Source organism: Dermacentor andersoni, chromosome 8 (genome assembly GCF_023375885.2).
Source record: "Dermacentor andersoni chromosome 8, qqDerAnde1_hic_scaffold, whole genome shotgun sequence".
Classification (NCBI taxonomy): Eukaryota; Metazoa; Arthropoda; class Arachnida; order Ixodida; family Ixodidae; genus Dermacentor; species Dermacentor andersoni.
Genome location: NC_092821.1, coordinates 37473103 through 37495376, shown reverse-complemented (window position 1 = coordinate 37495376; position 22274 = coordinate 37473103). Strand labels below are relative to the sequence as shown.

The 22274-nt window shown below is 43.6% G+C and overlaps 1 long non-coding RNA gene across 2 annotated transcripts in view; it reads left to right on the top strand.

The window, feature by feature from the left end:
- LOC126526414 (uncharacterized) overlaps positions 1 to 16506 on the top strand; it is a 66924-nt gene extending 50418 nt beyond the window's left edge. Inside the window, exon 5 of one of the 2 annotated variants that reach the window (XR_011895969.1) lies at positions 16358 to 16506. This is a non-coding gene — a long non-coding RNA (uncharacterized lncRNA). The remainder of the gene's footprint in view (positions 1 to 16357) is intronic. The other variant, XR_007598559.3, reaches the window with a different exon arrangement.
- The last annotated feature ends 5768 nt before the right edge of the window (positions 16507 to 22274 follow it).

The window sequence follows — 22274 nt, the reverse complement described above, 5'->3', positions numbered from 1 at the left end:
TAACACAGACGCTACCAGTCAATGGGTAGCGCTTTCGAGACGCCCGCTTATGTCCTTAGTTCTCACTTAATACCCTACAGGTTTTCTGTTTGCCTGCAGCTCCTGAAGATATGGATGTAGAAGCTCCAAGCGTTCGTCCCGAAGAGTGCCTAGTAGGTGACAGATGCAACACCGTACCGGTTGTCCCTTCTAGATTTTTTCCGTGACAACCTTGTCTGTTATATCCTCCTTAAAGTGGCTAGCACCATTATCTTGGGCTCTTTGGTCTTTCATCCGTCTCGTTCCGTCGGCTTCACCTACGCCTCCCTTTTTTGGGAGAAATGCAGTCTTCGGTTATGCTTTCCATTTGAATGCGTGTTTTCGGCAGTGAGTCTTCGCCGCGTCGTATGCTCATTATTTAGCCGCGCCGCCTTTTCTATCCGGTCTAAAGCCTGTCTATCCCGCATCCAAGGCCTCAGTCGCTCCAGAGTGCTCGAGTTGTTCGAGACATGCATTCTAAAACCCTTTTCCACTTTCATAGACTAAGGCTCCCTTAAGTCAATCAACAATGTTTACTTCCAGACCGCACGCAGAATCAGAAAATTTGCGCGCGGTCTGAAAGCGAACTTGGTTTTATTTTGTTCGTCCCTCTGAAACGCTGCCTGAACGTTTCCGGTGTAAGTCAATTTCTCCTCAGGAGCGTTGACTTCATTACAGCGAAACTGTTTATGCGGACCCTGTTCCGTCGTTGTCGGACTTCTCTAAAGAGGGGCTACGTGTCCTGGCGGGAGAGGAAAAGAAAAGCTCAACGAGGGGAAAGGGGTTAGAGTGACGCCTGTCCCCCTGTGAGAATATCTATACGCAAATCTCGTACGGTTTTCATAGGGTGCATTTTCTGTGATCGAACCCGATATCGCCATTGAACCAGATATCAGCAGTGCCCAGAGATTGAAACGCGAGACTGAGCGGGCATGCCGGCAGTCACGTCAATACAATTCAACCAATCGCCAAACGACTGCAGCGCCCGCATCTCCAGCGGTGGGCCTTGCGCCCAACACACGCACCTTTGGATTAGTGATACCGCACATACCATCCCAGCTACAACTACGGGAAGGCTACGAGTAGTGCGTGCTCCTGAGGGTGAAGCTGCCAACCGCAAAAGCGAAAATGAGGTGAACGAATGGTGAAAAGGAAGATTTACTATATAAGCTGCTTGCGAAGTTTGACATGCATGGTGTAACACTCGGTGTAACTAACACAGCTTCACGTTCGACCATCTTCGCGGACTAAAAGCGGCGGTAATTTTTCCTCGTAGTCCCCGCTTCTATCGGCTTGAGCTTTGTGACTGCACTTGTCAACGAAGTCACAAACTGCTGCGACCATGTGCCCGAAGCGAAGTCACACCTCTTGCAAGTTCTTTCTAATTGAGCTTATGACAAGGCAATGTCGTCGACAACCTTTTGTAGTTTAATCCGCTAGTCCATACGACGTAGTTTGAAATCACTTGGCGTACTTGAATTGTCACGGCACTCGCCTTCTGAATGTCAAGCTACAGCTTTCTATTCTCTTGGTCTGTCATCTCTTCTTTATGTTCTTTCTGCTTCATAACAGCCCCACGTTGACACATGCAACAGCGATGAGACGTTCGCACGTATTATCCCTGTCTGCCCACTCTATAGCGCCCAGAGAGGAGTGATCTGCAGAGTACTGGACCAGTTGGACAATCGCCCACTATCAAAACTCAAACCTTTAGGTCAGTGCTCCGAAAGAGCATCCGCGTTGTAGGCCTTACTCGTGTTATTAAGGTTCCTGCGGTCTACGGGGCTTCACGATAGACGTTAAGAACGCCGCCCCCTACCACTCTATAGTCTACGGGCTTTGTTCGTGCTCATCTCTCTTTCTCTCTATTCCTCCATCCCCTCTTTCTTTTTATCCCCCTTTTCCCTTCACCTTGTGCAGGGTAGCCAAGCGGAACTAATTCTGATTAACTTCCCTGCCTTTCCCTGTATTCTTTTCTCTCTCTCTCTCTTTTGTATTCTTGTCAGTCAGTCAGTCAGTCAGTCAGTCAGTCAGTCAGTCAGTCAGTCAGTCAGTCAGTCAGTCAGTCAGTCAGTCAGTCAGTCAGTCAGTCAGTCAGTCAGTCAGTCAGACAGACAGACAGTCAGTTAGTCAGTCAGTGTTTTATTTTCACCAAACAAATACATCTGTGAAAAAGGGGAGACGGCAAAAAAGCAGCGGATACTGCAGCTTGACTAAGCACCATCCACCCTGTAGGAGCAATGACAGGGTAAATATACAAGCAAAAAGAGAATTATACAAGCAAAAAGTGAATAATGAAAGTGACAGGGTAAACAAACAAGCGAAAGCTAATAATTATTATACACCAGTACCAAAAATAACAGTACATGTAGGATTATTTTTGCTCATAATAAAGCAAGAGAAGACAAATTGGCATCGTAGTTCTATGGTTAGTGAAAACTTAATGATATAAAGCAATACACTTTAAGGAATGCGCAGTTACAAAAACAAGCTAACTACATTGGAGGGGTTTAATGTTTTGATTTCAAAGTCTTGCTGCTCATATGCGTTAAGAGTGCTAGGTAATGTGTGGCTAAGTATTTGCGTTCTGTAAATAGTGCGTGAGAATGGAGTTTTCCAGGGGGGTTTGTATCGATGGAAGTAAATACTTTGAGTAGGTTCAAGATTTGCAAGTGTGAGAAATGTGGCGAGCCTCCCGCGATTTGCACTAATGTAGGATTGTAGCAGCCTGCATTTGTATATATTGTTCGCTGTAACAATGTCATGCTTCACAAAAAGATGGCTGGTGTGTTCAAGGTATGGTATGTTCTATATGCCCTAATAGCTCTTTTCTGAAGTATTTTGAGTTTATTCAAATTAGTTAATGCAGTGTTTCTCCATATTAAAACACAGCAGTTCAAGTGACCATGGAAGAGAGCTTGATAAATAAGTCGCTTTATGGTAAGAGGCAAAAGATATCGACAACGATTTAAAGCACCAACCACCCAGCTCAGCTTTAAGCTAATCGGATCTATTTGCTCATTCCAGGATACATGTTCATTAACAATTACTCCAAGCGTCTTAATTGATTTGGTTACTGAAATTTCGTATGGGCCTAGCGTAATACGGTGAGGTAACTGTGGGGATGTGCCAAGGACTCGAAAAATGACACATTTTGCTTTTGTTGCATTTAACATTAAATTGCTTTAGTATACCAATCGCGAAGCTTGTAACAGGTGTTTGCTGCTAGTGCCTCGATAGTACCTAACTTTTTTCCAGTAAAAAATGGTGTGCAATCATCAGCATAAATTATAACTTTGCAATCTTGGTAGACCTTGATTATGTCATTGATGTAATATAAAAATAATACAGGCCCTAGAATGCTGCCTTGTGGCACCCCGGTTTTAATTCGTTGTGTGCGTGATATAAAACCATTTATTTCAACGTACTGAGACCGCGCACTCAAATACGACTGAATAAGTTTGAGTGAGATTCCTCTAAATCCATAGCATTTTAATTTATTTAATAATAATTCATGACTTAAGCGATCAAATGCCTCACTGAAGTCCAAATATAATGAGAGTGTCAAAAGCCTGTTTTCGGTACTGTATAGTATGATTTCTTTTTGTGCTAATAGAGCGCTCTCAGTTGAACGCTTCTTTCTGAAACCATACTGACCTTCGGTAATAAGATTGTACTTTCTGGAGAAGATATCAATTCTATCGTTTATTATTTTTTTCGAGGCATTTCGAGAAAATGGGGAGTATAGATATTGGGCGACAACTGCTTAAATTGTTCTTGTCTCCTGTTTTGCATATTGCCGTACCTTTTGCTAGTTGCATGAGCGTTGGAAAAATATCTGTTGATAACACCAAGTTGTAGACATGTGTTAGTACTACGGCTATGATTTCTAATACATACTTTATTGGTCGCATCCCTATGCCATGAGGATCACAGCTGCGACTATTTTTTTTATTCTGCTGAATAGTGTAATTACTTCAGAACTGGAAGTTGGTTTAAGGAAAAGCGTGTTTGGTATTGGATTTATGCCGGTTGTTGTTGTGCGCTATGGCTGGCATTTCCGATTTTCACGAAGAAATCATTAAATTGTTCTGCAAGCTCAGTTCCGTTTAACGTTTTTCCGTCTATTTCCAGATTATCGATTTTAATGAGAGTGGCTCCTTTATTCAGTATTTCATTTAGTTTGTTCCACATGGTATAACGTTGCGGAGGACGTTGTGGATCCAATATGTGGTAGTAGTAGTCCCTTTTTGCCCTTTCCTTTTCTTTATTCATCTTATTTCTAACAGTATTGTATTCAGCCCATAAGTCCGCATTACGTGTTTTAACGAACTGCTGGTAAAGTTTATTTTTATGGTTTATCTGTCGCTTTAGATAGTTTGTTATCCATGGTTTCCGCGACTTGTTTGGTCTGTGATATGTCTTGAGAGGAAACGATTCAAAGTTCTTTATATGTTGTTATAAAGTTATTACACGAGTTGTTTGCAACACCATCGGCCAAAATATCATTCCAATGCAATTGCTTGATACGGTGCCTAAAGTGCTCCAATGTTGCAGGTGTCACATCGAGGTACGTGAATTCTTCTGGTTTCACGTACGCCAGGATGGTGTGCATATTCAGGATAATAAATATAATCAAGTTATCGCTTATGTCGCAACTTAGTACCCCTGAAATTCTTTCTTCTTTTATAGAATTAGTAACAAACATGTCCAGCAATGACCTTGTTGATTCAGTAACTCGTGTTGGCATAGTAATGACATTTTCAAAAGAGTTGCACTCAAGCAGTGATAAAAATTCATTACTTGCGACTGAGTTCTTCAAGACATCTATATTAGAATCCCCGCCGACAGTAAGCATATTATTCATAGCATTTGCATGGGACAAAAGACGATCAAAAAATATTAGGAGATCAGCCATAGAACCGCTAGGAGGGCGATACAGAACAGCGAACACATTTGTACCCTTCTTGATACATAAGGCTTCGTGGCTTTTTGTGATGAGGCTGTATTCTTCAATTACTTCACAAAACTCGAGAGTTGTTAGAATGGCAACGCCAGGCCCTCTACTCTCCGTGCGGTTTAAAAAGAAATGGTTGAACCCCAGCTGCATGAAATGTTCTGACTCAATAGTATACCACGTTTCTGTGAACATTAAAAGGTCAAAGTTTATGCTACAAGATTCCAACAGCAAAGTGATATCATCTCTTTGTGGTTGAAGTGACCATGCGTTTAACTGCACCACTTTTAACAAGGTAATACCGTTTTTCTTCAATTTCGCAACGTGCTGAATGTCCTCAAGGGCGACATAACTAGCCGACATAACATTGCGAATAGGCATCATCGAATGGTTGTAACACTACAATTGTGAGGTGCTGCTAATCTTTTCCACATCCCTTTCGCGACAGATAGCAACGATAGGTAACGTCTCCGTACGACGAGCAAAGGTGTTCCCATTCCTTGTCCAAACGAACTTCCAACCGTTATCGCGCTTTTGGGAAATTGCCATCCCCAGGATTCTTTTCATTGCCGGGCACAAGTGCCCATTTATATAGATATGAGCTTTGTTTGCAATCCGATGGCAGCGTTCGTTATCTTTTTTCGAGCGACGTTAAGAACCCCTGTCACGTTTTTCCCGGCGTTGAAACTTGACACCCTGTGGTACATATCGACGTCACAGGCTGATATGGGTTCTCCGATAGCTTCGCCAACTTTCGTCAGGAGCTGTGCAAGGTTCTCATCATCTGCTTTTCCTATTCCCTTGATTTCAATATTTAGATTTCGCGAGTATTGCTCCGATTTTAGCATGTTTATTTGACAGTCAGCAACATCTTTTTCGAGAGCGTGGATCATGAGTTTGAGAGCCTCATTTTCCTTCTTAATACCTTTGTTCTCGTTGAGAACAAAGTCAAGTCGACGGCTCGCATCATCGAGACTTCAGCTAACATAATTCAAGCTAGATTTTATTTCTTCAAATTCCGCACGCATTTTTCGCTCGTCTGTGCGCATGCTTCGTTCGACAGCATCCTTTGTGCTTTTCCACTAGGCTCTCATTTCATCTTTAAAATCTTGCAATACCTTTGCGAACTCTTTTGACATGATAGGTACAACAATTATACACAGGAAAGGAAGGGCACAGGGCAGCAGCGACAGCGGCTAAGTATTATACTAGCTATGTCAGATCAATGCAAAAACATGTGCACCAACCTTGAAAATACAATGGATGCTTGTAAAAACGTGCGTACACCGCTGTCACTGCTGCCAAAGAGCCGATCCATAGGGTGGTGCCAAATATATGAGGACCATACGCCGTGACCAGTTAAGGCCTCGTCCACCAGTCGTCGCTTGCGGTCAGTCGTCGTGTCATTCGCATGCATCGATAAGATAGTGGTTTCAGCAGCCGTTCAGCAGTGCTTCACAGTTCTCAATATCCCTCGGTTTTACGCTCTCGAAAATGCAATGGACGCTTGTAAAAACGTGCGTACACCGCTGTCACTGTTGCCATAGTCACTGCCTCCAGGCCTCCAGCCTTCTGGGTGGCTCATGGAAGGCGAACAGTGGAGTGGAGTCCACGTTAGGGTGACTAATCCCAAGACACGCAAAGTTGGGCCGGTCAATACAACAAACAACACGTGCACAGGCTGACCACGAACAATGTTACGCAGTGCAACGTTGAGTCATTCCTGGCATCAAGCAATGGCAGCTGGCACCCGGCTGTCGCTCGGTTGGATGCGTCGAAAAGCTGGGTATGCGGTTGCAATGGCGGCTGATTCTTGGCAAGAAGTAGCGGCAACGAGCGCTCAGTTTGCCGTATATAACAGCAATCAAGCTTTACGGATGTTGATAGGCTATTTGTGCTGTTTTATTATCGTTAATTTTGCTTAAGCGTTTGGAACCTTACTTTAGTGATAATCGCCTGTTCACAGATTCCCAATTTGGTTTTAGACGAGGTTTATCTACGGAATCTGCGCTGCTTAAACAAAAAGAACTAATTTTGCACAATATTGAAACAACTGCTAACACTGGGCACTTTTATTGATTTCAGCAAAGCATTTGACTGTATTAATCATAGCATTATTTTAGATAAACGTTATGCATACCGTATAGGAGGCAATCCGCTTAAGCTGATAAGGTCTTACCTTGAAAAACGGATGCAATCTGTATGTGTCGATGGTTGTAACTCCAGTTTTCAATATATAGGATGCAGAGTGCCGCAGGACAGCAATATTAGGTCCGTTCCTTTTTAATGTGTATGTAAACGATCTCGTCTATATCCCCAAGAAAGCTAAATTTATAATATATGCCGACGACACTAGTTTATTTTCATCTGAAAACTGAACTCCTGCTTGAAGCGAACGTCATATTAGAAAGCCTCAATAACTGTTCACATGTAAACGGCTTAAAGAATAATTATAATAAAACAAAGGCTGGAATTTGTCGCTCAAAAAATCAGGAAGTTACGATATCAATCCCACTGCTTATTTGAGACTACGCTATCGAAATCGTAAGTAAATATAAATCTCTTGGCGTAATATTTGACGAGCATCTTAAGTTGGCTGATCACTTCCATTATCTTTCGTTAAACTTGTCAAAATCTGTAGGAGCTCTTTCACGCGGTCGCGACTTGCTTCCCGTGAAAGTTAAAAAATTAATATATTATTCATTATTTCATTCTCAAATAAGCTACTGTCATCTTGTGCGGGGAACTGCGGCTCGCTTGCATTTAAACCAACTACTACTTCTGCAAAAACAAGCTATTCGCATAGTTTCTGGCTCAGATTACCTAGCTCATACCGGGCCATAGTTTATCAAACATAGAATATCTCCCATGCATCATATAGTGTAATTTACCATACTTCGCGCCTTCAATAACTTGTGCTTACCTCGGGCTAAGTTCATCAACCAACTCTCATCGCTGACACAAACGCTCACTCATACAAGCACCAGACGCAAAGAGAAATGGCCTCTACCCCGACTTCGTACAACGTATGGCTCCCAAATGTTGCATTTCCCGGTTCCGAACATCCTTAGCACAAACAAATGGTACACAGAAAATCTGAACCTCAACAAAAAAACAATTCTTCAGCAATTTTTTGAGCATGTGGTGCGCTCAAACCCAAGTTAGGGTATTCTTGATATATTTTTTTGCCATGATATAAAAAGAGAAAATATTGCTATGTATTGTGTTGGAACTTCATTTACTATATCGTAGTGTTGAATTTCAATTATGTTTTAAATCTTCTGTTTCTACTATACCGTCGTTATATGCTTTTTTTGCTTCAGAGTGCAATGTATATTTGAATTTTACTTTTGTCTTACACTAAGTTCAATTGTAATTCTGCATTGTGTATGGTTCCTTGATTCATGATGTATGTCAAATTGTATTTTTTTTTTCCTCCACTGCTGCCATGTGGTAAATGGGCACCGGACCCCGTCAAGCTACACCAGGGCAGCTTTTTGTCCCGGACATTTTGCTCTTGGAGAAATAAGTGAATCTTGAATCTTATTACCGATTCGAGATGTGTTTAACACAGATGGTAATTGCCCGTGTATTCGGCTGTCTATTTTTTTCATTTGTCTGTGTAAGCAGTGTACTTAATTATACCTAAATAAATATTGCGGTTCGAAATATGTGTATCTGCGTTTTACTATTCCACTCGATGTGAGATTCAAACTACTTCTATTCCATTTGCATTCGAAAATTTTTATACTCGCCTACTTCTACAGATTAGTTATGATTGTTACGTCGGCCGGAAAGTATAAGTGCGCTAGAACAAGGTATTCATTCATTCTGGATTGTTTAAGTCACCTTTTCCAATGACAATCATTCTGAGTTTTTTTTTTTTAATTATGGGGTTTTACGTGCCAGAACCCCTTTCTGATTATGGAGCACGCCGTAGTGGAGGACTCCGGAAATTTCGGCCACTTGAGGTTCTTTAACTTGCACCTAAATCTAAGTACACGGGTGTTTTCGCATTTCGCCCCCATCAAAATGCGGCCGCCGTGGCCGGATTCGAATCCGCGACCTTGTGCTCAGCAGCCTAACACCATAGCCACTGACCAACCACGGCGGGCAATCATTCTGAGTTGCGCTAACGTTAAAGAAATATCCTCGAGGATAAAAGGATGAAGCTGGCTTCTTGCATAGTGGGTTTTGTCTTAGAATTTACAGAAGTTTTACCCGCACCTGTGGCAGATAGCCTTCTAGTGTTTTTACTAGATTTGTTCAAAAGGCAGAAATAATTGAATGTAAGTACAAACGCATCAGAATCAGAATCGGTTTTTATTGAGATGATTAGAAAGTTTACAAGATGGTAATGTACAGAAGGAGGTTCCGAAGGCAAAAACTGCAATGGGACCTCCTTTACAAAGTAAACGTAATAAAACAAAAAATTACAGAAGTTTCAACAAATCATTAACATGGAAGAATTACAGGTTTTATTATGAATGGAATGATTAAAGAATTACATGTGCATAAATCTCATTAGAAAAACCAATGTTACATAATCTCCTTGACTATTAATAAAGTAGCAGCACAGGTGACGTGACGAACACAGTACGATTTGCTAACTCGAATGTATATGCAAGCAGAAACGGAAACCTGATGGTATGGTAATGAAAATGAAATGAAGGCGCCCTGAAATAATGGTTGTTATTGTGAACTAGACATCTGTATTTGACAGAATGGAATCTTTTAGTTGTTTCTGAAATTCGTGAATTATAAGGGCTTTTATATGTAATGGTAGTGGGTTCCAGAATGCAATAGATGACAATTGGCCGCTCTGCTTGCCATAATTAGTATGTATCTTGCGTAAAATGAAGTTTATATTTATTACAAGCCTGGTAATATTAGTATTTATTAGAGAAAATTGTGGTATCAAGCTATCGCATCGCGTGTAGTTGATTTGACGGAACAAAAAGGTACCTAGGTTAAATTTAACGAGTTGTGTGACTGAAAGAATTCGATTAGTTCGTAAAAGGTACGAGGCATTGTTGTTATATGGGCTAATTGTAATTATCCTAATAGCCTAATTTTGTGGGATTTGCAATGGGTATAAATGGCTTACGAAAGTGTTTCCCCATCATGTATTGCAGTAGTTAATGTGGGATTGAATAAACGAAAAGTATAGTTATGGTAATATTTGATGGCTAAATATGTTTCGTGCTTTTAGAAGTACCCTAATCCCGTAGGTAATCTTCTGCTTCACTTTGGGTAAATGTTCGATAAATTTAATATTTCTGTCAACTTCTATGCCTAGATAATTACGTGAAAAACTTGCAGGGATAGGACTTGTGCCCAGATAAATAGGAGGAATGGAGTGAAGTGTTCGTTGGTGGGAAGTGAATAAAACAAATTTTATTTTCGACGGGTTTATCTGTAGCTGGTTAGTATGGCACCACTCCGGCAGGCTGCGTAAATCACCATTGCGGTTAGATACCAAGGTTGTAAGACATTTATCGGAGTTATGGATAGTAGTATCATCTGCATAAAGTATACATTTCGAAGACGAGAGGCAGTTAGGGAGATCATTGACATAAAATAAAAATAAAAGCGGACCCAATATGGAACCCTGGGGCACGCCAGTATTAGTGAACATGGTTTTAGAATGAACGCCTGAAATAGTTACTTCCTGCATTCTGTCTGTTAAGTAATTTTGTAGTAACGAAAGTGCCGGGCCGGTAATTCCTGATGATTCAAGCTTACGAAATAAGATGTCATGATTTATTTTCTCAAATGCTTCGCTTAAATCTACAAATACTGAAGCTGCATAATTGCCTTCATCGATAGCGAGTTTTAGTTGATCGGTTAGAGCAACAAGAGCAAGTTCGGTCGAGTAACCCGAGCGAAAGCCGTATTGGAATGGTGAGATAACGTTAAATTTTGTAAGGTAATTAGTTAAACGTTTTGCTATAAGCTTTTCAATTACACTGATGGGACGATAATTGTAAATTAAAAAGCGGTCACCTTTCTTAAAATTTGGGTGATCTTGCCTTCTTTTAGTTCCTGTGGGAAACTGCCCGATTTAAACAAGATGTTGATTGAATCTGCAAGAACATCAGTTATGAAGGGTGCAATTAATTTTATATGGGAATGGTGTCATTTATCGATGCCAGCGCCGGTTATGTTCACGTTGTTTATAATGTTTAGAACTTCCTGAGTTGTAGTTGAAAATAAAAAGGAAAACTGTGGCAGGAGCTGGGACACGGGATTGTCATGCGCAGGTCTCTGTAGTTCACTGCTAAATAAGAGATAAGCAAACGCATCAGCTATTTCTTTGGCGGTCTTGTACACCTTACCCTCATAAGCAATTTTTGTTATAGTTTCGCGATTATTTGCCCTATTTAGGAAGGAGTTAACAATTTACCATTTCGTTCTTACGTTTTTACCGCATTCCAAAATTTTTCTTTCGTACCATGCTTTTTTAGCTTTCTTCAATGAGGCAGAAAGCTGGTTAGAAAATTTCTTGTACCGAATGGCTAAATTCTTGTTTAATGGTTGTCGCTTGGTTTTGTTGTAGAGATTATCCTTCTTGCGCATTAAATCTAGGAGCTTATCTGTTATCCATGGATTCTTAGGTAATGCGAATTTCTTTTTGCATTTACCTTGATAGGAATAACGATTAAAACAGGACAAGCCTACTGATAAACAGTCCAAATGCTTTTTGTGGATCATTTGTAGAAAAGATGAGGGGCCAGTCAAGGTTCGACACGGCTTCATGAAATGACTGTGTGTCTAGAAAGAACTTCGTGTACGTGATTTTTTCGGAGCCATGAGTACAGTTAAAAATTAAAAATATAGCATAGTGATCAGTTATTTTGGTCAGTAGAACGCCTGCATCTGGTGGATATGCCAAACTGAATAATGCATGCTCAATTAATGTACCTATGGGGTGGTTATCAGATCATGTCGGTATCTTAATTAAACATTCATAACGAAAGCTGTTAAAACAATCAGAATAATGTAAAGCATTAGTAGACGTACCATCAGCGAGGTTAATGTTGATGTCGCCTTAATTACAACATTTTTGTTTTAATTTGCTAGCAGTCCCATAGAGAGCAGCACAGAAATCTATTGCTGGTGACGAGGGTGAACGATATATGCAACCACTTACTTGGTCTTTGTTGTCTATGTGGAGGAAATCATTCTTAAGTTCAATCCAAATGTCTTCAGAATTAGTTACATTAAGCATAAGATCGTTCCTTCGGTTGTACGCAATATCTGAATAGACATACAGCACTGCGCCGCCATGGTTACTGGACGGACGATTAGAGTATTCAGGAACAAAACTAGAAAAACAGAAAAGGTGTTTATCATGGTCACTAAACCAAGTTTCAGATACTCCGATGACCGAAAATGGGAAGGTGAATGAAGAAAGGAGATAAGAGAATTCATCGAAGTGCTTGCGCAGACTACGCTCAATCAAATCCAAGACAGATCACTGATGATTTGAAAGAAGATTCTTTAACTGGTTAGTTGTTAGATAGCACGAAATTGCGAGACTTGCCTACGTGACACGCGTAGCGCAAAGGTGACTTAAAGTGAGGTTTTCACTGAAAGGTCGGATTCAGTTGCGATGCGAAAGACGGTTGTTTTCCGAGCCTTGATTTGACAGTTTTCTGTCCATAGAAATCTCCAGTTTGTCGTTTTTTTCAGACCCAAAGCTTTGGAAAAGAGAGCTTTATTTTAAAGTGTTAAGTGTTTCTTAACGAAGACAGGGTTCTCTTTTGCTGTTGCGAGGCCCATATCTCTCAGGCAGAGCCTAGCTTCCCGTGCTTTCGCGACGGACTCGGCTTTCTTCGTTCTCGAGCAGAAGCGAGCGATTATATTTTTATGTTCTGTTTTAGCAGGAACGCGATGAACAACGTCGAGGTCGGTGGCCGTTTACTAGGCAACCAATTTTGTTGCCAAAGTTTATGTGACCGTCGCACAGTACTCTCCTTGTGTGCAAGGAATGCCCTTAATCTCAACGATGTTTAGTCGAGAGTATTGCTCTAGCTAGCAAACTTTCTTTTTGAGTGTTGTTGTTTGCTTGTAATGTTTTGTTTTCGCTTTTTAGTACATTGTTTTCGGCGCTCAGCTTTTCGACGAGTTTGCTTAGAAATACCGCGCTGGTTTCGAAACTATCAGTTCTTTTCTTACGTTCTACGACGTCTATGCCTGAATTGCTCGCCCGCAGCAAGAATTTCCCACAAATGTCATCAATAAGTCTTTCGCTTATGTTTCAAAGCTTCGATTCAATGTCAATAATTCTTCTGGCGAGCTCCACGTTTGTAGGCATTGTTCACCGTTCACACCCGTGAGGCCGCGCGAGAAGACCCAAGCTTGGCAGCAGAAGTTAACACAAGTTCAGCAGCAATATTTCGCAGCGGCTGCAGCAATATTGAAATTACAAATGACAACGATACATACGTATATGACTAACCTGCAGATGAAAAGAACGTTTTTCAGTGCGTGTGCCTATTGCCACAACCACTGCCAGAATAAGATGCCGGTTTCGCTGCACCTCCTTTTATCCTCGTCCCACTGCCTGGCCGGTAGCGCAAGCGCGACCCGCGCTCCGATAGCACCGAAGATTCTTGATCCGCGCCGCAGCTGAAGGTCAGGGCACAGGTGGAAGTCGAAAGCGGTACGTTGGTCACGTACAGCGGAAGACAATGACACTAGGCTGCAGATTACAAGAACATTCGTCAGTGCGTGTTCCTAATGCCACAACCGCTGCCAGAATAAGGTGCCGGTGTCGCTGCGCCTCCTTTTATACTCGTCGCACTGCGAGCTGGTGGTGCAAGCGCAACGCTGGCTCTGACAGCACCGAAGATTCTTGATCCGCGCAGCTGGCTGAAGGCCGGGACACAGGTGGAAGTCCATAGCGGGACGTTGGTCACGGGGAGCGGGAAACAACGAGTGCGTGTTCCTATTTCCACAATCGCTGCCAGAAATGATCAAAAGATTACAAAGATACCATTTACAATTTATTCTGTGGTGTACCGCGAACATATTTGAAAGGGCTTGACTCTGTTGTCGTGACTCCGCTGTCAGATAGTCCAACGTCCCTCGAATATAAGAAAACGGCCACTCCTGATGCCATGCAGTGTTAGGACCCTCGCCGTATGCCGAGCGCAGCCGGAATAGCCGCAGGAAAGAACTGAGCGATGACATTCATGGCGGGCGTTATGACAACCCTTTATTTCGTGCCAGCTTCCTGCATTATAACGAACACTCAAGTGACAAGTGACGTCACTTATAGGCAACCTTTTCGACATCAGGGTCACAGCGCCGCATAAGCTGGACGCATGACACGCTGCGTAGGCGCTATTGTCACATAATTTATTATCTTATGGCACATATTAAAGTTCACGAATTGTGGGTGGGGAGCTTGGAAGGTATGCACTCGGAGCCAATTTTTAGGACGACAGCAGTTTTTATATATTCATTCCCAAAGCGTTGCGACAAAAGAGAACGGCGCACCACTACTTCTTGCTTCAAGCATAAAACGGAAAATGGCGTTTGGGTAAAATAAAATGTACGAGAAAGCTGGACAATTTTACCGCACGTCTGACAGTGCGTACATCGAGACCAGTGAACTCCTCACACTACGTCCCAAGCGCATATTCCTTGCGATTTCCCCGGCTGCTATTCGAGTATTGAATTATAAGTGTCATAAAGTGATTAGCTAGAAAGCTAGTTAATTATATCGTTACTAGGTCAATTCTGCATCCTGATTTCTCCTGCGAATCATATCCACTGCTGACGGATGTCCAGCTCAAAGACTAAAATATATTATCTGCCACAGGCGATTTTCAAAATTTTGTATACTGCAACAAATGCACACCGTATGGGCGGTTCTAGACAAACATGAAGATGGAAGCCACAACCACAGCAGCGCGCTGGACTAGAAGCATGTTTCCGTACTTTAAATGTTACAACTTGAGAAGGCAATCGTGGACCTGTGTCCGTTTTCGTCGGTAAAAGATTGATTAGTGGTAGCGCTACACATCAACTACTGCAGGCTCTCTTAACAGATAAACGATTCTGTGAACCACCAACATGAGCGCGTACTAAACGGGAACTATTGCTGCAGTTCTCTGACATGGAGAGCATTTCTACTGCAGTTCAAGGCCACGGAACCGTAGGACACGGGCAGCTGTGCTCGGACGTTCATTGTAGGCCCACATACCACAAACTTGCTCTCCTCGAAATCTTGTCGCCAGACATGTCGTACGAAAACTGACGGAAGCTATTGCTTTCGTGTTGGATAATGATCACAAGCAATAGCTGTAGGCTGCTTCCTTAAAGACAGACTACCTTCCAGAAATTGGCGTTTCTCACACAAAGGACGATGCGCAAATGTCGCAGATAGCATTTACCACACGCTGCAAACTGCGATCAGTAGTATAGGAGTCATGTTTGTACAAGCGCCAAAAATAATCTCAGATAATCAGGCTAAATTTCACTTGTGCACCAAACCAAATTTCGTGACGTAGATCACTCGGTGCGACAAGAAGGTATGTTCCACTCCTACAGACATTCTGAGAATTGTCTACAAAGGCGAAAGCATTGTTTGGCTCGGTTGCAACTTTGTTATTGCTTTGTTTTGCCTACTTGGTTTTTCTAGCTCGTGCGCGTCCACCCATGATCTTTTCCATGGCAAAGCATCTGACACATGCCAGATTTTCAGACCACATCCAGCCCCTTCAATACAATTGTACCAATTGAGCCGGAACGCCGGGAACGAGCGCGGCTCGACGGAGCAGAGTGGTTGAAACGGAACAGCAGCTACCCCAGTATCGCTGGAGTCATTGCGGGAGGTCAGAGTGCATGGGCACGAAGCCATGGCACCCAATTTAACGCTGCTGAGCGCCCTTCGAGTTACGAACACCTCGCGGACAAACGAGTGCGTTTTCCTTGAGCCTTACCAAGGCGCAGTCAGAAAGTAGGCGAGAGCATGCGTGGACAAAGAACGCGCACATAACACATGCTGATGAGAGCGACGGCGGCAGTGTGATTGTGTTGCGCCTCTTCCTCTTTACAATTACACTCTCGCGGTCGCTCTCATAAGTGCTCTCAAATAAGACACAAAGACACAGCGTATGTGGTGGTTGCATATGGTAGATTGATAACACATCTACTATTGGCTCAACATAAGGGCCATTTGGAACAATTAGATTGGTGTTTGGTTTATACATATACTGTATGTCTGTGTCCAGGCTCGCTGTGGGCACAGGCATCCGTGTAGCAACTCGCAGGGACCAAAAACCGTTTTTTTTTTGCTTTCAATGCTTACTACGAGATTGTACTAAAACTAACGCATTATTGTGATTTTTTATATCTCTTTTTTTCCAGTTAGAACATACTGCACCTACTGGGTCAAGAAGAGCGATGTGAAGAATCGGCACTGGGCTTGTGACTTCATATTAGACCACTACTGCCGAAGCCCAGAAATTGTCATTAAGGATACAAACAATTGTTGGCCTGAAGGCAATGCATAAAGATATAAATCAACTACACCAATACAATTGACGATGATGTTCAATATTAGCGAAAAGCCGAAAGCGTCTAGATAACAATTCGCTTTATTAATGAATAGTACGACGAAGTTGCCTATTTGTTGAAATGGGGACATTTAGTAAGCGCTTCTTCTTTCATTGCATAATTTCGAAGAGCACAGAGTCGTGAAACAGCACATCTGCAGCAGTCATTAACTTGCAAGCTAAATCGCCATACGTGGATTAATTGGAGGAGTCATTGTGAAGAGTGTCTGGCGCTATTTACTGCAACACTTTAGGGAGCACGGCTAAATGCCTAGTGAACTTTGAGACCACCATCACGGAACGCAACTGCTATCCCCCTTTACCGTCGCAGAAGCTTCCGCAGCCGCAGGGATGAGCGTGGCTTGAGTAGAGTGTCTAAACAATGTCAACCACAGCGCCTAAACAACGCCATAAACATCTCGCGCTTCAGCTCGCGTGCTTCAAGGTTGGAATTCACTAAAAACTCCCATTCCCCCCTCCTCCCCCTTGATTGGCAAAACCACGAAACCGTTTCATCGGTGCCTTTGTATTGGCGGTGAGACATCGGCGAACAATTTTGAGGTCATGTAGAATATTAGAAGAAACCGAGCACCAACCAAGAGAAGAGGCGAAACAGGCAACGGAAGCTGTCCTCTTTAAATACTGAAAATCAACTCATTAGTTAATGCTCTACTAGACTTTCACCGAAGATATTATTCTCGCAATGTTTATCACAAAGCCATTGGAACCAGCGACAAGGAAACCTTGCTGGGACATTCAATACAATTTCATTAAGCATTTCCTGCGAGCTATGAAGAATGTTCATCAGATAACGGTGATGCGTATCATCATATTGATAAATACAAATAAATGTCTTTCTGGGTTGCAAGAATTGCAGCATGAGGACTTTCTTGCTTACAATGGCGTGTTAGGTTGAGCATGTACGAGAAAACACGAAATACTCATGGAATGCTGCTAAACGTTTAGTTTTAGGGGCTCAGGATTGCGCTTCATCTTACGTAGAATTACTTCGTAGGCTGAAACCAGGCGCTAACTGCCGACAGAAGAGAGTGCAGCGTTTTTTACAGCGTAAGGTGTTAGGGGCACATTCCACTAGCAGTTTCGGTTGACGATGTTGTCCGCCGCCGCCGCCGCTAATATCCGTCGCAGCTACAGCAGGGAATGAGAAAAAAAATACCCTGTTCCGCCGGGATCGAACTCGGGCTCGCTGCGCGGGAGTCATCTACTCTGCCCCTGTGTCACGCGAGCACTTTCTATAACATGGCATTTATTGCAGTGAATGAAATGACGTATGTAAAGCAACAATATGCAATATTATGAGTACCATATGGTCATAACCAATGACAGGTCACAGAGCAGTGCATACAAAGCGTCACACAAAGCAACGCCTTCCATCACAACAAAAACTTTTAAGGATAAGTTAAACACCTAATTCAAAGTGGATCACAATCCGGCTGACATTCTTGTTTAAGTGCGTAATCATTTGATCAAAGTGCGATATTGAGAAAAGATTTCTTACTGCATTTCGGTCTTGCATACGAGTTTTCCATAGGCTGTCCACAGAGGATACGTCACGAATTCCCGTCTTTATATGGAACGTTTCCAGAGACTATCGAACAGGGAGCTATCACCCTGGCGCTCCTGGGTTGCAAGAGAACCAGAATACACAGTGACTCGAAGGCGACAGTGAGAGCCTTCGCCAAGGGCACCGTTTCCAGACAGCCCCTGGCAATCCTACGCGGCAAGGACGTTAACCCGTACACGATCCTTTGGTTTCGTGCACACATGGGAAGAATTGACGGAGCCCCCACTAATCTCGACGAGTCGGCTCACGACGCTGCGCGAGGGCTTACAGACCACGTGGCGCTAGGGCAGCCAGGCTTGGAGGTTACGTACTGCCAGGACCATCTTCTCTCGTACAACGAACTCACAACACACTTTTACTAGGCGTGTAGACCACATCCGCCTCAGCATGTAAAGCTAAACAGACCCCAAGCTCATCGCCTGATTGGGGACCTAACCCAATCCCCTATAAATAAGCAAATTATTTCCCGAAGCCTTGGCTTCATACGCTGGCCCGCGATGCGGTAGCGTAGCAGACTTAGAACGCGGTGGTCATCCGCGTTAGGCAGCGGCAAGGACAACACCCGACGTGGCAGCGGCCCGCCTCGGGCTAGGAATCTAGCACCACCTGAAGGACCTGAATAAAGTTTCTCATACCATATGCCGACCTATCACTAAAAGCATATCCCACGGTACACCATCACATGGAGTGACAAGATATCGGATACTGGCAAAATTTAAATCAGAAGATTTTTGAAAATTTGTGTGGAGGACATCCTAGAATAAAATCGTATCTTTACAGTCAATAAACGAGTGTTCAATAGGTTGAGGCTCTTCACAAAGGCTGCAGTGAATTGACGAAACGATAATATGTCTTTTTTTTTTTTCCGCAGCCATGTTCTAACTAGCATGGTTTCAATGTGAAATTTGTAATAAAAAGAAGTTTTTGTAGAAGGGGAAACTGGCCGCACCAGCATTTGCTAGCTTCGAGCGGAAACATTCGCTCGAAACACCACTTAGCGCGCGAGGAGGCACGAGATATCGCCGGCGCGCCGCGTAGCGTCCACATGCGCATACTTCACATTGCAGTTGCCTATTATTACACCATGTGATACGCCATGTAGCAGCTGCGTATGTAGCGGTACAAGGTAGATGGAGAAGTCTTGAGGAAGAAGAAGAAGGTTAAGGATACGTGGACAGAAATTGTAGAATAAAAAAAGTATGTATACCTGATGCTGCGCACACTTCACATTGCAGTTGCCTATTATTACACCATGTGATACGCCATGTAGCAGCTGCGTATGTAGCGGTACAAGGTAGATGGAGAAGTCTTGAGGAAGAAGAAGAAGGTTAAGGATACGTGGACAGAAATTGTAGAATAAAAAAAGTGTGTATACCTGATGCTGCGCACACTTCACATTGCAGTTGCCTATTATTACACCATGTGATACGCAATGTAGCAGCTGCGTATGTAGCGGTACAAGGTAGATGGAGAAGTCTTGAGGAAGAAGAAGGAGGTTAAGGATACGTGGACAGAAATTGTAGAATAAAAAAAGTATGCATACCTGATGCTGCGCACACTTCACATTGCAGTTGCCTATTATTACACCATGTGATACGCCATGTAGCAGCTGCGTATGTAGCGCTACAAGGTAGATAGAGAAGTCTTGAGGAAGAAGAAGAAGGTTAAGGATACGAGGACAGAAATGGTAGAATAAAAGAAGTATGTATACCTGATTAAGTGAACCTGTCGAGGTGACTATTTCACTGCCCCACTTAAAGTGGATGCCAAAAAATTGGCAGTGCCTTAGCTCGGCTATATACGGCTATATACGGCTATATACGGAGCGAAATCTAAGGCATAGCATGGTTAGCCTTCGTTAATCTTGATTGCGAGTCCAGGTTATTCTGGTTGTCTAGCTATGTTGCGGTGTTTAGCGAGTCATTCGGCGCGCTGTTCGTCTGTTCCCTGGGCGATTCGTTTCCTCTTCATAACGTTCCGATGTCGATTTCAGGCCTCCTGTTGCTTATGAGAATTGTCGCCGTCCATAATGCCTCCTCAACTGTGCTTGCGACGCACGCGAGCTCTTCTTTTCAACCCTCCTCTTATCAGGCACGCCACGCAGCTGGCGAAGCGAGCGGAGGCGAACGCAACGACGAGGAACGCGGTGTGACGAAGCGCGCGTTGTGACGTCATGTGCCCGCTCGGAGCACCGCCACGGCGAAAATATCGCAAGTTCGCGGCCAGTAAAGTAATAATTATTCCAGTAGCAATTATACGCACACTCCAGGCGCATTTCTGCAGTCGTCGTCGCCGGGAGGTTCTGTATGAGTCAAAGCTTGTGAGGGTGAGCCAGCGAACACGGTTCAATTTCACGTGCGCGAGCGAGGAATGCGGATCGCATGCGTGGCCCCTCCTGTGGCGCACGAGGCAAGGGGGTCAGGCGAGGGAGGAGGGGCGTTCTTCTCTGGCGGCTGCCAGGGTGTTTCGATGTACTCCTCGCCCTGCTGCTCCGTAAAGAGTGGAGATAACCATGGCGTCTACTTCGGCGTTGGCTGCGCGAATCGCGGACGCCGTAGTAGACGCTTTGGCGGACTCCCTAGGGACGTGTTGCCGGCGCTCATCTGTCTTGAAAGCAACCTGCGACATGGCCAAAGTACGCGCCTGCGTGGGCCTCATTTTGAAAGTGATCTACGGTGTTTGCAGAGTGCGCATACCGCCAGTAGATCCATATGCGCTGTGCTTTCGACGTTTGGTGCAGGTTCAAGAGACAGATGCACGAAGTTTCATTGGCTCGCGGCTGCTGCCGCGATTCCTAACTCCAGTGTTTTCAAAGACAGTTTCCACTGTCATCGAGTGTGATGTGTTCTTGATTACCTGCGCGAGTGTGGCACCGTGCTGGTTAATTTAGTTAAAACGCGTTGGCGGGCTAGTTGGTTTGAATCTATGATAGAATGGGTAAGCGCGATTGAACGAGGACGTAGAAGAAAGCAGACACGCAAAGCCAGCGCTCTCTCTGGGTGTCTGTTTCTTTCAATGTCCTCGTCGAGTCACACTTACACATTCTATCATTGTTAATTTAGTTAGAAAGCGAATGTTTATAAGTTGATACGGCCGATAAAACTACTATCCTTATTTCGTAAAGCTATCTACTAATTTGCTCTCGCAATCGGTGCTCTGCCTTTCGGGCGGAACTGCGAATTTTATTTTCGACGTTGTCATTAGTATCCTATCGTCCTACTTGTATAGCGATGTGGGATGCCCCCACGCAGCGTCCATAAGTGCACAATTTTACTGCAGTTGCATATCATCGCACCAGGTTGCACGCCATGTAGCAGTTGCATAAGCAGTGGCGCAAGGTAGATAGTAAAGGTTTGAAAAACGAAAGAAAATTAGGATGTATAGAAAAATGCTAGAATGAAAAACATGTATTGCCTACCGGGAGGAATTAAGTGGGCAAGTGACTGATTGTAACCCTTGCGTTTCAAAGAGAATGACAATAAATCATCATCATCATCCTTCGCATTGTACCTTGCATTTGGTCATGCGATGTGGCATGTTATGCTGCGTAGCGCCGATACGTGCAAACTTTGTTTTGCAGTCGCTTTGTATTCCGCCAACTGCGCCCACAGTTGCATGCTGTATGCAGCTCGACCTGGTTAACTCAAGCAGCCTAGGTGACTACTTCTCACAGCCAAGTTTCAAAAGGGATGATAATAAATCACCATCATCAGCACCATCGTATCGTGACATGGGTCAAGGGACGTGACAGGTAAGGCGCGTAGTCTGAATATATGTTCTTTTTCCTCTTCAATAGAAGTTATGGCGCCTCCGCGTAATGTACAAACCACTGTTGAAGAAGTGAATTGTAGAGCCCCGCGCGCTCTGCTGCAACCAGGCAGCGTCGGGCTGAGCAGATAGCTGTGCAGAGAGCAGCATAAGCCGGAGCTTAACAGAAATTGTTTAATTCTTTTTATTCTTTCCCGGAAAAAGTAAAAATATCTGCGTATAAATTAAATTAAACTTTGTGGCTTACTTCCGTTGCCTAGCGACAGGCGAACCGGCGAATGACGAGCCAGGTGTTTGCGTCATTCGTCAGACACACCGCCGAAGCGAGAGAGACCGGCCGCGCATGTGAGCGTTGGACTGTTCGGGCGTTCGTCTG